The 14,630-nt window shown below is 35.3% G+C and overlaps 1 pseudogene; it reads left to right on the forward strand.

The window, feature by feature from the left end:
* The first annotated feature begins 13,491 nt into the window (after nucleotides 1–13,491).
* Nucleotides 13,492–14,303, forward strand: LOC116476906 (small ribosomal subunit protein eS4-like; annotated as a pseudogene).
* The last annotated feature ends 327 nt before the right edge of the window (nucleotides 14,304–14,630 follow it).

The following is a 14,630-nucleotide window of genomic DNA, read 5'->3' on the forward strand; positions in this document are numbered from 1 at the left end:
ACTACAGCAATGAGATTGAGAGTAAACATTACAAAGAAATCTCAAAATTACCAACCAAAGCATTTTTCAAAATCAAACATCTCTCCCTAGTGGCCCGAGGAGATATATCAGAAGTCAAAGGATAGAAAGCAGCATTCTTTACCTGACTCCATATATTTACTTGTCAGAACTGCTTAACCTTAGCTTTCCTGACAGCAAATGTGCTTGGACTGAAAAGGGAGAAATTATGTCAAAGCTCTTCCCAAAGGCCAGGAAGTATTTGCTGTCCAAATGCAGGAGTCTTTGTATATCTGTGGCTAAAAGTGATGCTGAAGATATGCAGATTTGTAATTTCTAAGTTTACAAAATATGACTTTGTTTCTGGTGCTAACCAGCAAGAAATTACTGACAGCATCAGATGCCTGGAACTTATTGGATCAATAAGATGGGACTTCCGGCTTTTCTGTTAGCCAAAGACCTGTTAAAGTTGAGCCATGGAAGCCCACCAAATCCATGAAACATTAACATTGCCACTACAGCTTCATCTCTGCTATAGAAAACACGTAAAGTATTTTTCATACAGTTCCTAAACTTGTGGTAAGGAATTAAGCCCAAAATATCTTAGGAAGTCTTGGATTTTGATTTGCTGAACATTAAGAGTACACTTTCTTGTCTTCCTTCCATAGATTTGTATTATAATTCCATTTTAAAAATTCATAGCTTTGTCTCTACTCAGGTGTTCCCAGAAAGGGTTAGGTGTGTATAATATGTTCACAGTTATTTCTTTAATCTGGGGGCTGCAGTGAACTAAAGGCAGAAGAAAGTAGGGTGAACACCAAACCAAGCAATAACTGGCCATCTGAACAATCCTTGCTGCTGGGGTCTAGTAAAGATAAATACTCATCTATCCAGCGCCTTCATTTCTGTAATGTCTCCCTGTCCAATTTAATAAATGCTTTCTTGCTGGTTTCTTGGCATCTCTTTGAATAAGGAATGTAAACTGAAAAGGCCTAGGAGACTAAAACTGGCACAAAACTCTATGATGAATAAGATCAGGAGACACAGAGGCTAGCTCAGTAGTCCCATATGCAGTGCCACAGTCTTTACCAGAGGACAAATGGATTTGCTGCCTGGGACAAGGCAGTTGCATAATTTCCAGATACATGAAAAAATAAGGGAAAAAATAAGAATAAAGCCAGGTCCAATTTTATGCAAATAGAAGTATGAAGTCAGATATTTATAGAAATTATATTAAAGACAACAATTTAAAATCTTAATAAACAGAACCATCATTATATATTTAATCCTTAGATATTATAAAAGGAAAACATAATGTGGGTTTCTCTAAGAACACTTTGAAATTTTGGAAGAAACTGCCAGCAAAATTAGACTGAAACTATTATTTAGTTATCTCTATATTTATACTATGTCATAAACTATTACTGTTTAAATATCTTAAAAAAACCCTGGAAAATCATGTTCATTTTTCCAAGTAGAATACCACTAAAATAAGAAAACTTTCACTTGGTGCTATGGAGTCTGACTAGACTTTAGTTCAAATTTTATTCCCCAAAGAAGCCTTAAATTATATTTTTTAAGTTTCTATTTTTCTTTTCACATGTTGGAGAATTTTCCCAGGCTATTATGTTCAAGTCTTTGATTGTAATATGGAAGCCATGCTCCCAAATAATTGAAGTAAATATTAATTCAGATCCACCCAGTAAGTGTGTAGTTTTGGTGACTCACCATCTTTTAGGCCTCTAAAAAGGCAATCATAAAGTGTGTTGTGACAGATAAAAGTGAGAAATCAGAGACAGCACTCATATTGGAATAGTTTACCATTGAGGCTCACTGGAAAAGAATAGTGTTGAATTTTGTGGCAGTATTCATAGACTAGGGTATATTATTTACATTTGGGGGATTAAACTAAGGACATTCACTAGTAGTTGTTCAGTTTTTCGCCTTGCAAACTTTTGGTCTGAACAGAGGCAACTCATCACACCTAGTTGTAAGAAAGGCCCAGTAACCATGAGCCCAGTAAAAAATTGTTTCCAGTGCTAACAAGCAAGAAATTACTGACAGTATCAGATGCCTGGAACTTATTGGATCAATGAGATGAGACTTCCAGCTTTTCTGTTAGGCAAAGATCTGTTAAAGTTGAGCCATGGAAGCCCACCAAATTCATGAAACATTAACATTGCCACTACAGCTTCATCTCTGCTATAGAAAACATGTAAAGTATTTTTCATACAGTTCCTAACTTGTAGTAAGGAATTAAGCCCAACATATCTTAGGAAGTCTTGCATTTTGATTTGCTAAGCATTAGGAATGCACTTTCTTGTCTTCCTTCCATAGATTTGCATCGTGATTTTATTTTAAAAATTCATAGCTTTGTCTCTACTCACACGTTCCCAGAAATGGTTAGATGTATACAATATGTTCACAGTCCTTTCTTTAATCTGGGGACTGCAGCGAACTAAAGGCAGTTAAAAAAAAAATCAAGAATATAGGCTATAAAGCCAAGATGGCTGTTGCACCGGGATACAAACAACAGTATGTGCCACAATGAGAAAAGGCTAGAACTAACTACAATTTAATGGAGAACATGCTTATGCTTATGGATAATGCTTATTATTATTCTTGAAAAATAAAATAAACTTTCTAAATGTTGCTGGTATATTGAAATTATGTCAACCTTTTATTCCCTAGGAGAAAGTTATTCTCAGTTAAAATTTCCTGAGTTTTTATGCATTTTTAACAATCCTGCATAATATATTAACATCTTATCTCAGACATTACAATGAATAATTCTCTATGTAATAAAATTTTAACTAGCAAACTCATTTGCCTGCTCAAAATATTTGTCCTTATAGCTAATGATAATATTTTATTAAGTTTCAATTGGACTCTAAACGTAGTCTATTGTTATTTTGCTTATTGTTTGTAAAAAGAGTTATACACACTATGTGAGGATTGTGTATTAGTGCATGAACATTTAGAGGGGACTCCAACTTTGGTGGAGGCAAGAACACATGAACACTTATGAAAAGATTCTTCTGGCCAAACTGGGTGTGATAATTTCTTAAAATGTTGCTTCCTGGAGGCAAGGAAACTAAAATATGGACTGTGGCTTATATTTATTAATTTTAATCCTAAATATAATTAAGTTGCCAATAAGGCATTTGATATAAATGCTCATTTATGTATACCATATGAGCTGTATCAGAAATATATTGGTGAATAAAAATTATGACTCCAGCCTTCAAAAATCTTGTAAGCTAGCTTCGTTTTTTTCTATAAAATAGGCATCAAAAAATCCATAGTTACTCTGACTACATATTTACATTTTAATAGCCATGGTTGTGAACAACACCAATAAGGAAAGCTAAGAGAAGTGCACCCTTTTACACTGTTTCTGAAAAAAGAAGTTTTGGATCCAGTACAACATAATGCATATATAGAGTGGGCATCAATTTCATTAGGAATGTGGTTGGCTATAGAATGAGCACAAAATAGGAACAATGTTCAGAGCACACCTAGTACCTGATAGGAGACAGGTACTGATCTGGTTGATTTCATGTAATTCTTTCCCACAGAATCACTTTGCTTTAGTGTAATGTATTACTTAAATATTGGTGTGAAACAAATCACCCCACAACAGTAGCTTGAAAGAACAAACATCTATTATCTCACAATTCCAGTGATTCAAGAATCAGGATATGTCTAAACTGGGTATCTCTAGCTCAGGCTCTCTCACAGCAGCAATTAAAGTGTTGGCTGGGACTATAGTCATTTCGAGGCTCCTCTGAGAGACAATCTGCTTTCAGGCTCACTCACATGGCTGCTGACCAGCCTCCAGTCCTTCTGGCTCTTGACTGAGACATCAGCTCCTTGCCGTGTGGGCCTTTGCATAGTACAGCTCCCAATATGGCAAGCAGCTTTCCTCAGAGTGAGTGGGTAAAAGAGAAAGAGAGGGAGTACCACACATGGGAGACACCTTCTCTTTGTTCCCTTATTTTGGAAGTGACATTACATCCTTTTACCATTTTCCATTCATTTGAAGGGCATTAAACCAACACACAAGAAGGGGTTACACAAGGGGCCAAAGGGACAAATACCAGTAGATAAAGAATCTTTGAGGATCACCTGAGAGACTGCCTACCATATTTTGTGAGGCAATCTGACATGGATAAATACACATGGACTCTTTAATGGTCCCTCAGACTTAAGTTGGGACCTGAGCCCTGAAACTTTCTACCCATCTGAACGTGGACATGCCTCTCTATTCTCTGTTGTAAAGGTAAATAAATGAATGCTAGTACACTCTACTGTCCCTCAGTTCACATATATAGAATGGGCACAATAACTTGTAACTCTAAGGGCTGCAGTTAGGATTCAATAGTGCAATTGTGCTTAACAAGTAGGAGGCAGCAAATATTCCACTGTCCCTAATAAAAGTAACAAATTTGTAAATTTATGAAAAAAAACTGTCCTTGGTGACCTGTCCTATGAACTTCCTAGGTTCAGCATTAGTGCCCTCTTGCAGAATAACCAACATATTTAACATATTTATGTCTTCACAACTCAGTAAAAGTGGTGGTTATTTTGGACTACCTTCTGTCAGAAGTAGAATATTATGACCCAACTGAAAGGAGATATTTTTTCTAAGTTTTTTTTTAAGTTTTTTTTTTTTTCTCTCTCTTCCTGGTACTTGAGTTCAGCCAAGATACAGCAATTTCTCATTATTCCCAGTTAATAGTTAGACCTCGAAATGATCTACTTTGTACACAGCACTGACAATTCAACTACAGTGTTTTGATAATTTCTAGGTGTTATGTTTTAGAAGGGGGCATGGACAATTGTGAACATGTTCAGAAAGAATAATCAGATTGATGAGTGGATTCTAAAACTTGCAACATGTCATATGAAAAGACGAAATCCCAGAAAAAGAATGTTTAACTCAGAGGTAGAGTGGAGAGAGAAGGCTTCAAATCTTAGTTCTACCTCCCACTAGGTAACTGATAGGGTTTGGCTCTGTGTCCTCACCCAAATCTCACCTTGAATTGTAATAATCTCCATATGTTAAAGGCAGGACCAGGTGGAGGTGGTTGAATCATAGAGGCGGTTTCCTTCATGCTGTTCTCGTGATGGTGAGTGAGTTCTCACAAGATCTGATAGTTTCATAAGTATCTGGCATTTCCCCTGCTTGCACTCATTTTCTCTCCTGCTGCCTTGTGAAGATGTGCCTTCCACTATGATTGTAAGTTTCCTGAGGCCTCCCCAGCCATGTGGAACTGTGAATTATTTATACCTCTTTCCTTTATAAATTACACAGTGTTGGGCAGTTCTTTATAGCAGTGTGAGAATGGACTAAAAGACTGACCTTAAAAAATTCTCATATTATCTCTGAGATTTAGTTATGAATCTATGAACTTACAATAATTTTTATATATGATAGATCTTTGAACAAGTTACTTTGCATATGGTATCAATAATCCTAAGGATGGTTATTTTTATTTTTACACAGTAAGTGGCAATAAGTTTCAAACCCTGTGCTGAAGAGTTTCTCTTCAATATTTTTGTTGGCACCCAAACAAGTTGGCACAGATTATCTTTTCTAAGTGAAGTTACTGCCTATGTTAGCGATCAAAGTTGTCAGGATCTCACTTTTATTTGGATCATAATGCATTTAAAGTGGAATTTGAAAATGAGTACCCAGAGTGGGCTTTTAAAGTCCCAAGGCAATGAAATATGATTTGTAGAATTCATCTTTTTTTTCTTCACAATCTGTGTTAGTGAACTTAAAGACCGGAGGAAAAATAAAGATCACAGCAGAGATGCTGAAACAAAATCAGATACTGTTTTTTTCATAGCCAATATTAGAAAACTACAAGAAAGATTTTTTTTGGTAGAATCTTGAAAAGGCTACCTAATCTCTTTGAATAACAGAATTTTTTTCCTATGAAATAAATTGCAGTAGATAGTACCTTTTGTGTCGCATATCGAGAGCTCCATAAATAGACTCAAAATTACTGCATGAGTTGGAAATGATAAATTTATAGGCTTCTTTAGATTTTACTTCCCACATTCACATAATTTAGGTGAAATTAAATGTCACCTTTTTGACTTATTAAATGTAGTGTTCACCTAGTATTCCTGAGGTTCTACAGGGTTTATTCCATCAGGACTTGAGTGGAAGACATTGTAAATATCCGTTTGCAAATACAGAACTTTGGCTATAAATATGATTACAAAGTTTATTATATATATTTTTAAATTACACAACATTTGCTATCTTAATGGAGTTTTTAATATTCTTTACAAATAAACAGTGAGGTAGAGCTACATGAATGAAAGAAAAATAAAGAGAAAAAATATTAGGGAAAATACGATAAACATAGAAGGCAGATAAGGGAATTCAGGCCATTCATAATTGGAATCCCCAATTTAAAAAACTCTAAAATCCTAAAATTTAGAAAGAGAATCCATAATTATAATTATAATTGAAGACATATATTTTTAGAACTAAAACAATACTTGAGCTAAATATAACAAATGCACAATGAATGTAAAAAAAAATCCAGAATGGTTAATATTAAGACATCATTGGACTTGAAGGGTAAAGAAAGAATGCTTCATGAAGCAGTAAAATAAATAATAACCTATAATAGGTAATGTGTCAGCCTGGCCCTGATTTCCTCCACAGCAACATTGGCTGCTATTCAATTGAATAACATTTAAGAAATTCAATACTGGAAGATGTCATTCAAGAATTTTATATCCAGCCAAACTATCCTTCAAGTTGTAAAAAGACTAAACAATTTTTACATGCAAAAATTCCCTTGAGAATTTTTGAGAAAACTACCAGTGTCAAGTTTGGCTCACAAAGAGATGAAAGAAGGAACCACAAAAAAAGACTGAGTACTGTATACATTTAAATGTTTAACTAAATCTAAGACACATAGCAAAAAATTTATATACTATCTATTTTGTACTAGGCAGTGTTCTAAATTCTTGACATATATTAACTGTAGAGACTAGGATTACAGATGAGAATGTAAATAAGATATGCCTTCATAATTTATACATTAGCCTCACAACTTAAAAGTAGAGTTTAGAAAAATTTCCTGTTTACTTCATGTAAACAGAAGGGACCAAATTATTTCATTTCAAACTAAAATAAATCAAGGAATAAAAGGATAAGTTCATGTATCCATAGAAAAGTAAATAATAAGAAAGAAAATATATCAACGAAATTTGAGTGACCAAAAAATCCAGGAAATACGGTAATGTTAAAGTGATTGTGATAAAGAATTATGGATAAAGCGTTTAAAATACAGGGCTGCAAATAAGATATACAATATTAAAAATAATCATTAGAGTAAAAATGTTAAAAAATTATCTTTTTTTTTTTTTTTTGAGACAGAGTTTCACTCTTGTTGCCCAGGCTAGAGTGCAATGGCATGATCCAGCTCACTGCAACGTCTGCCTCCTGGGTTCAGGTAATTCTCCTGACTCAGCCTCCTGAGTAGCTGGGATTACAGGCATGTGCCAACATGCCTGGCTAATTTTTGCATTTTTAGTAGAGACAGGGTTTCACCATGTTGACCAGGCTGGTCTAGAACTCCTGACCTCAGGTAATCCTCCCACCTCAGTCTACCAAAGTGCTGGTATTACAGGTGTGAGCCACAATGCCTGGCCAAAAAATTATCTTAATGATTACATATATAAACAGCAAACAAATGAAAAAGACTAAATACCAAAAGACTTAAAAGCTTAAAAACAGAAAACACAACAAAACGTAAAATGCAGTCAGAACTAAGACTGGATATACATATATATGCTATATTAATAAATAAAAATGACTTAAAAGAAAAAAGATTTTTTAAAAGTATTTTCATATTGGGTTGCAAATCAAAACCTAACTCTGTTCTGTGTACATAAGACCCATCTAATACCTAAAAGAAGTATATAGAATGTATATATGTGTATATATAACATATAGCAGGGAAATGAAAAACAAAAACAAAAGCAAGTATTTTATGGTATCTGAAAAGGCAACACAACTTGTTGCAGAACAACCCTTGATTTGAGAACAACTGCAAAAGTAGGAAACACACACACATAATCTGTTTGGTCTGTTTTAAGACACTGGAGAAGTAAGCGTAGAGACCTGAGAGAGCATTGAAGATACTAGAGAGAAGGGTGACAAAGAGAGAAAAGCCAATATTTTGCACCACTTTTCTACTTGACTTTGGTCAGTTTAGAAGCAGCAGCTGAGAGGCTGAGAAACTGAGTGAAGTTTCCAGCAGACATTTCAGAATATGGAAACCAAAAAGGTCTGACATACAACTCAGGCTTTCAGATTAAGGGAGAACCACAAATAGATCAGTCATCATAAAGAATGAAACCGGACGGGTGCGGTGGCTCACACCTGTAATCCCAGCACTTTGGGAGGCCAAGCCAGGTGGATCACTTAAGGCCAGGAGTTCGAGACCAACCTGGGCAACATGACAAAACTTTATCTCTACTAAAAATACAAAAATTAGCTGGGTGTGCTGGCACACACCTGTAATCCCTGCTACTCAGGAGGCCGAGGCATGAGAATCACTTGAACCTGGGAAGAGGGGGTTGCAGTGAGCCAAGACTGTGCCACTGCACTCCAGCCTGGGCAACAGAGTGAAGCTCAGTTTCAAAAAAAAAAAAAAGAGAAAAGAATGAAACATAGTTGGAGATGGTTCAGTTCCAAGTTGGATTAAGGTGATGTTCCTTTAGCTTATCTGCCTAAAGCAAAATAAATCCTCTCTTCAAGACAATAACATCTTGAGAACTTCAAATTACCTTCACAATTTTTTATTTTAAAAGTCTGTGATTCAGTCAAAAAATTACCAGGCATATACGGAGACAGACTACGTGACAAAAAAGCAAAGGGGAAAAATACCCAATAGAAACAGAATCACAGGAGACGCCAATAATATTGGAGCTATCAGATGAAAATAAGAATTTATTTTGCTTGGACTTCTGAGTAGAATTTAAAAGGTTACATAAAGCCTACACACACAAAGTTTATAGCAAAGAAAAAAAATTACAAAAATACTTTTGAGAAGGCATCATATAGGTTTAGAAGCTATGAGGACTGAATGGGCCTAAATTACAGAGAGGAGAAACATTCAGTGGTGAGTAGATAAATAGCAATTTTTTTTTTTTACATGGAGGAATTTGCCAATTATTGATGTGAGCTGAAGTTTGTGGCTTGGCCCAGACAGAGAACAGCAGCTGAAAGATGTAGAAACCAATATAGACTTTAGCAGTCACTTGGGAATAGAAAGACGTATTGAGGGCTTGAGGGCCATAGATACACAGCCATTTTCCATAAAAGATATTTGCTATATTCTATGACTGTGTAAGAAGCTGAAATCTAAGCTAAAAGTTTTTGAAGTTGAAAGTGAAACCTATTAAAGTCTCATAGTAATTAGGAAACAAAGACCTGAAAACAGAAAAGGCAAGAAAGAAAAGCCTAGAGAGTATGGTATATTGGCACGGAGGATCTGTAGCCTCTTTTCACTAACCAACTCTGATTGTAGGTAAAAGTTGAGAAACCAGGGGCAGACCAACACTGCTGGGGTAAAATCATTGGATAAGTTTGAGCAGTCGGGTATTTATACATTTCCAAAGTATCTCCCCACATAGTGTTTAGTAGTTACAAGGGGAAAAATATTGTGCAATGAAAATATCTGACAGACTCCATCTTAACAAAATGGTTAAAGTTATCATCAGCAGAGCAAATAAATATTGTGTGCCTTTTGAAATAATATGCTAAGAAGGACACAGCACATATATTGTATAGTATAGTACATATATTGTATAGTATATATTTATATATATATATATATATGGGGAGAGAGATAATAGTATTCTTGCAAGAATAGTCATAAACTAAATCTTATCATGAAGAAATTAGCAGACAATCAAAATTGAGGGACTTTCTACAAAACACATTTGGCACGTACCCTTTAAAAAAAAGTCATCTCATGAAAGACCAAGAAAGAGTAAGAAACGTATAGCTTAGAAAAGATTAAAGACATATGACAAGTAAATACATGCATGATTCTGCATCATCAGAAAAAACAGAAAATCATCAATCAGAAAAAAATATTCTGCAAGGACAACACTAAAACAGTGGAAGAAATAATCTTGTGTTAATGTTTAAATTTTTGAAATTAATAGTTGTGCCATGCTTTAGGTAATAAGATGTCCTTTTTCTTAGAAAATGTACACTGAAGTATTTGAGGGTTAAAGGTCATGATGTCAAAGACTCTCAAATGCTTTAGTTGATATGAAATGTATGTGTGTTTTTTCGTTATGTGTGGGTAGGAAAGAAAGCGTGGTCACTTTAGGTGTGTATACATGTGAGTTTATTGTATCATTGCCAGATTTTCCTGCCAGTTTAAATATTTTTCAATAAAAGTTAAAAAAAAGTATGAGAAAACATTGGAGAGCCATGTTATAAGAACAGAAGCAAACAAGAGGTAGCTTGAGTTTTGCCATTTAAGTGAGATTGTACTTATTTTGGTAACCAAGGTCATCACTGACAGGAGAATAGTGATTTCTCTATAAGATCTGCTTTTTTTTTTTTTCAAGACAGAGTCTCACTCTGTTGCCCAGGCTGGAGTACAGTGGCGTGATCTTGGCTCACTGCAACCTCCACTTCCTGGGTTCAGGCATTTCTCCTGTCTCAGCCTCCCTAGTAGCTGGGATTACAGGTGCCCGCCAACATGCCTGGCTAATTTTTGTATTTTTAGTAGAGATGGGGTTTCACCATACTGGCCTGGCTGGTCTTGAACTCCTTACCTCAAGTGATCTACCCATCTCATCCTCCCAAAGTGCTAGGATTACAGGTGTGAGCCACCCACCTGGCCTAAGACCTGCTGTTATGTAAGAAATCTTAAAAGATATTCGGGCAGTAGAAATATGGTACTCAACAAAAACTTAGAACTACACAAAGAAATAAAGAGTGATGGAAATTAAATAAATGAAAGTAAAAATAAAACTATTTAGGTTATCTTTCTTATTTTTAATTGCTCTAAGACTTAATTGACTCTAAAATAGAGGTTAGCAAGCCTTTCCATAAAGGATCAGATAGCAAATACTTTGTTTTGTAAGCCAAATGAACTTTGCTGCAATTACTAAATTCCAACATTGTAGTGCTAAAGCAGCCATAGATAATGCATAACAAATAAGTGTGGCTATGTTTTAATAAAGATCATCATGGCATGTAATTTTATCATACTGATCTCTTTTTGGCTTCACTAAGATGCATACTCTCTTCTTCATGTGTTTGCTTCTATATTTTTTTCAAGACTTAATTCATGAATTATCTCTTTCAAGACTCTTTCCCAAACCTTTTATTCTTCACAGGCAAAATGGAATCCCATTTTTATGATCCAATAGGAACTTATGCCTCCTGGTTTTATCTCTGACTTGATTTGTGAAATTTGGAAGTTATTTAATATCCCTAAGTTTCAGTTTTCTCACCTATAAGATAATAATAGTACCTACATTACAGGGCTGTTGTGATAATGCATCTGAATTACTTAACACAGAACTTGACCCACAGAAAACATTCAAAACATGTAAATGATATCTAATAATATTGTGATGATTATTATTATTCCTCTGTCACACTACTTTCTGATGCACAATATTGGTCAACATAAAATATGCTTGGTTCTTGGTTAGATATTATGTAAAGGAAAAGTTATAACAATGTGATTAGGAATATTTGGATTTGTATTTTAATAGCAGTAAAATGTACTAAATCAGAAGAACATGTCTTGGTCAGTAATATATATGAATATGCAGGTAAGATATGACAGAATAAATATTATGATACCTGTAATTTTTTGAACACCAAAGCAAAGTAAGCCAAGAACACAGCTGTAAGGGGATCAAGTAGACCGGAGGCAAAATTAGCTGTTGAGCTATAATCCCTGACCGTGTGGACACAGGGCTCTGTTCACACAGAGAGGGAAAGCAATTAGCAGTGGAACAGCATATGGTTTGGCTAATAGCACCTCAAGAAAAAAACTAGATTAAAATATAGAAGGGATATTGAGTAGAGGAGATGGCAGGTGGGTGGTGAATAAAAATGAACAATGAAATGCATGCTTGGGAATATCTTGGGTGTGCATGTGCCTGTTTTTCCTTTCATTGGTATGTTTAGGATTTACATAAATAAAATGAATAAGGGAGTACATGTTGCCTTATCTTTTAGTTGCTCTGCTTTAAAAGAAAAGTAAATTCCTTGATCAAAAGATGGCAGTTAGTGAAACTTAAATAAGTTGGTTTGGATAAAATTAAAGGAAGCAGCCCTCTGATCGTTTCTTTCCCCAAAGAGGATTTAAGCCTGCCCCTAGGACACAGGACACAGAGTCATTATTTTAAATATTATATTGAATGATATAATGTCTTAATTTTTAATCAAATAATTCATGCACATAATTATTAATAGTATCGGAGGATTCTTTTGAAATCAGTATCCTCTGCATTGCTCTTCTCTAAACTGCTTAGAAGGAGTATTAGTACTTTTAGTTATATCTTCTGGCATTAGCCATAATTTCTTCACTTTTCAAAACCTAAGTAACATGACTGTATTTCTTTCCCTTGATTTATTAATTATAAATATATAATAAATTTATTATTTTGAAAAAGAAGGTAAACTCGTTCATGCCAACTCTCGTCTTCAAATACATAGTATATCTTATATTGTATGTACTTTATCATAATTATTAGTTGATGATGTAGTTTCATTACAGTGAATATATAAATATTGTTTGCTAAATAAGAAAGCAGTGTAATATGTTGCATTTCCTGTCCTTTGAAACCTCATTGTTTTCTCTAGAGTTAATTATTGTCTCAGTTTTTTCACTTATATCATTTCTTCTATTTACAAATGTTAACAAATATTCTATCAGATCTTTCATTATCTTGTAGTACCAAATGTTGCTGTGGAAAAATATGATGTTATTCTGACTGTTCCTTCCTATGAAGTGTTTTTCTCTCTAGAAGTTAGTGCATCCTCTCTCTATCACTGGTATTATGATATTGCATAATAATGTGCATTGGTGTTGTACCTTTTTGTATTTCCTGTGCCAGTAGAAACTAGAAATTATTTGCTGATTTGTTTAAGTTCCCTATAGATTCTGGTTATTAACCCTTTGTTGGATGCATAGTTTGCAAATGTCTTCTCTTCTTCTGCAGGTTGTCTGTTTACTCTGTTGATAGTGTCTTTTTTTTCTGTGCAGAAGCTTCTTAGTTTAGTTAGGTCCCACATGTCTATTTGTGTTTTTGTTACAACTGCTTTTGGGGACCTAGCCAAAAATTCTTTGCCAAGGCCAATATCAAGAAGGGTATTTCCTAATTTGTCTTCTAGAATTTTAGTTTGAGGTGTTACATTTAAATCTTTCATCCATTTTGAGTTAATTTTTGGCTGTTTCCATGCCTAGCGCAGTCATGGTTCCTGGTCCCAAGAAGCATCTGAAATGGGTGGCAGCTCCAAAGTACTGGATGCTGGATACATTGACCAGTGTGTTTGCTCCTTGTCAGTCCACCAGTCCTCACAAGCTGAGAGAGTGTCTCCCCCTCATCATTTTCCTAAGGAACAGACTTAAGTATGCCCTGAGAAGAAATGAAAAAGATTTGCATGCAGCAGTTCATTAAGATAGATGGCAAGGTCCAAACTGACATAACCTACCCTGCTAGATTTATGGATGTCATCAGCATTGACAAGGGAGACAATTTCTGTCTGATCTATGATACCAAGGGTTGCTCTGATGTATATCGTATTACACCTGAGGAGGTCAAGTACAAGTTATGCAAAGTGAGAAAAATCTTAGTGGGCACAGAAGGAATCCCTCATCTGGTGACTCATGATGCTTGTACCATCTGCTACCCTGATCCCCTCATCAAGGTTAATGAAACCATTCAGGTTGACTTGGAGACCGGCAAGATACTGATTTCATCAAGCTTGATGCTGGTAACCAGTGTATGGTGACTGGAGGTGCTAACTTGGGAAGAATTGGTGTGATCACCAACAGTGGGAGGCACCCTGGATATTTTGCCATGGTTCACGTGAAAGATGCCAATGGCAACAGCGTTGCCACCTGGCTTTCCAACATTTTTTGTTATTGGCAAGGGCAACAAACCATGGCACAAACCATGGCAACAAACCAAGGGCAACAAACCTTCCCCGAGGAAAGGGTGTCCACCTCACCTTTGCTAAAGACAGAGACAAGAGACTGGTGGCTAAACAGAACAGTGTGTGAAATGGTCTCTGGGTGACATGTTACATCTTTGTACATAATTTAAAATAATTCAGCATGATTAAAAAAATACTTGTGTACAGTGAAAAGTAGGGGTCCAGCTTCAGTCTTCAGCATATGACTAGCCAGTTATCCCAGCACCATTTATTGGATAGGGCATACTTTCCCCATTGCTCGTTTTTGTCAGCCTTGTTGAAGATTAGATGGTTGTAAAATACCCCCTTTTAAAAATGAGAGAAGGGGACAAACAGATATTCTCAAAAGAAGACATATAAGCAGCCAACAAATATGAAAAAATGCTTATCACCACCAATCAGAGAAATACAAATC

Source organism: Hylobates moloch, unplaced genomic scaffold (genome assembly GCF_009828535.3).
Source record: "Hylobates moloch isolate HMO894 unplaced genomic scaffold, HMol_V3 SCAFFOLD_2, whole genome shotgun sequence".
In the NCBI taxonomy this organism is placed as follows: Eukaryota; Metazoa; Chordata; class Mammalia; order Primates; family Hylobatidae; genus Hylobates; species Hylobates moloch.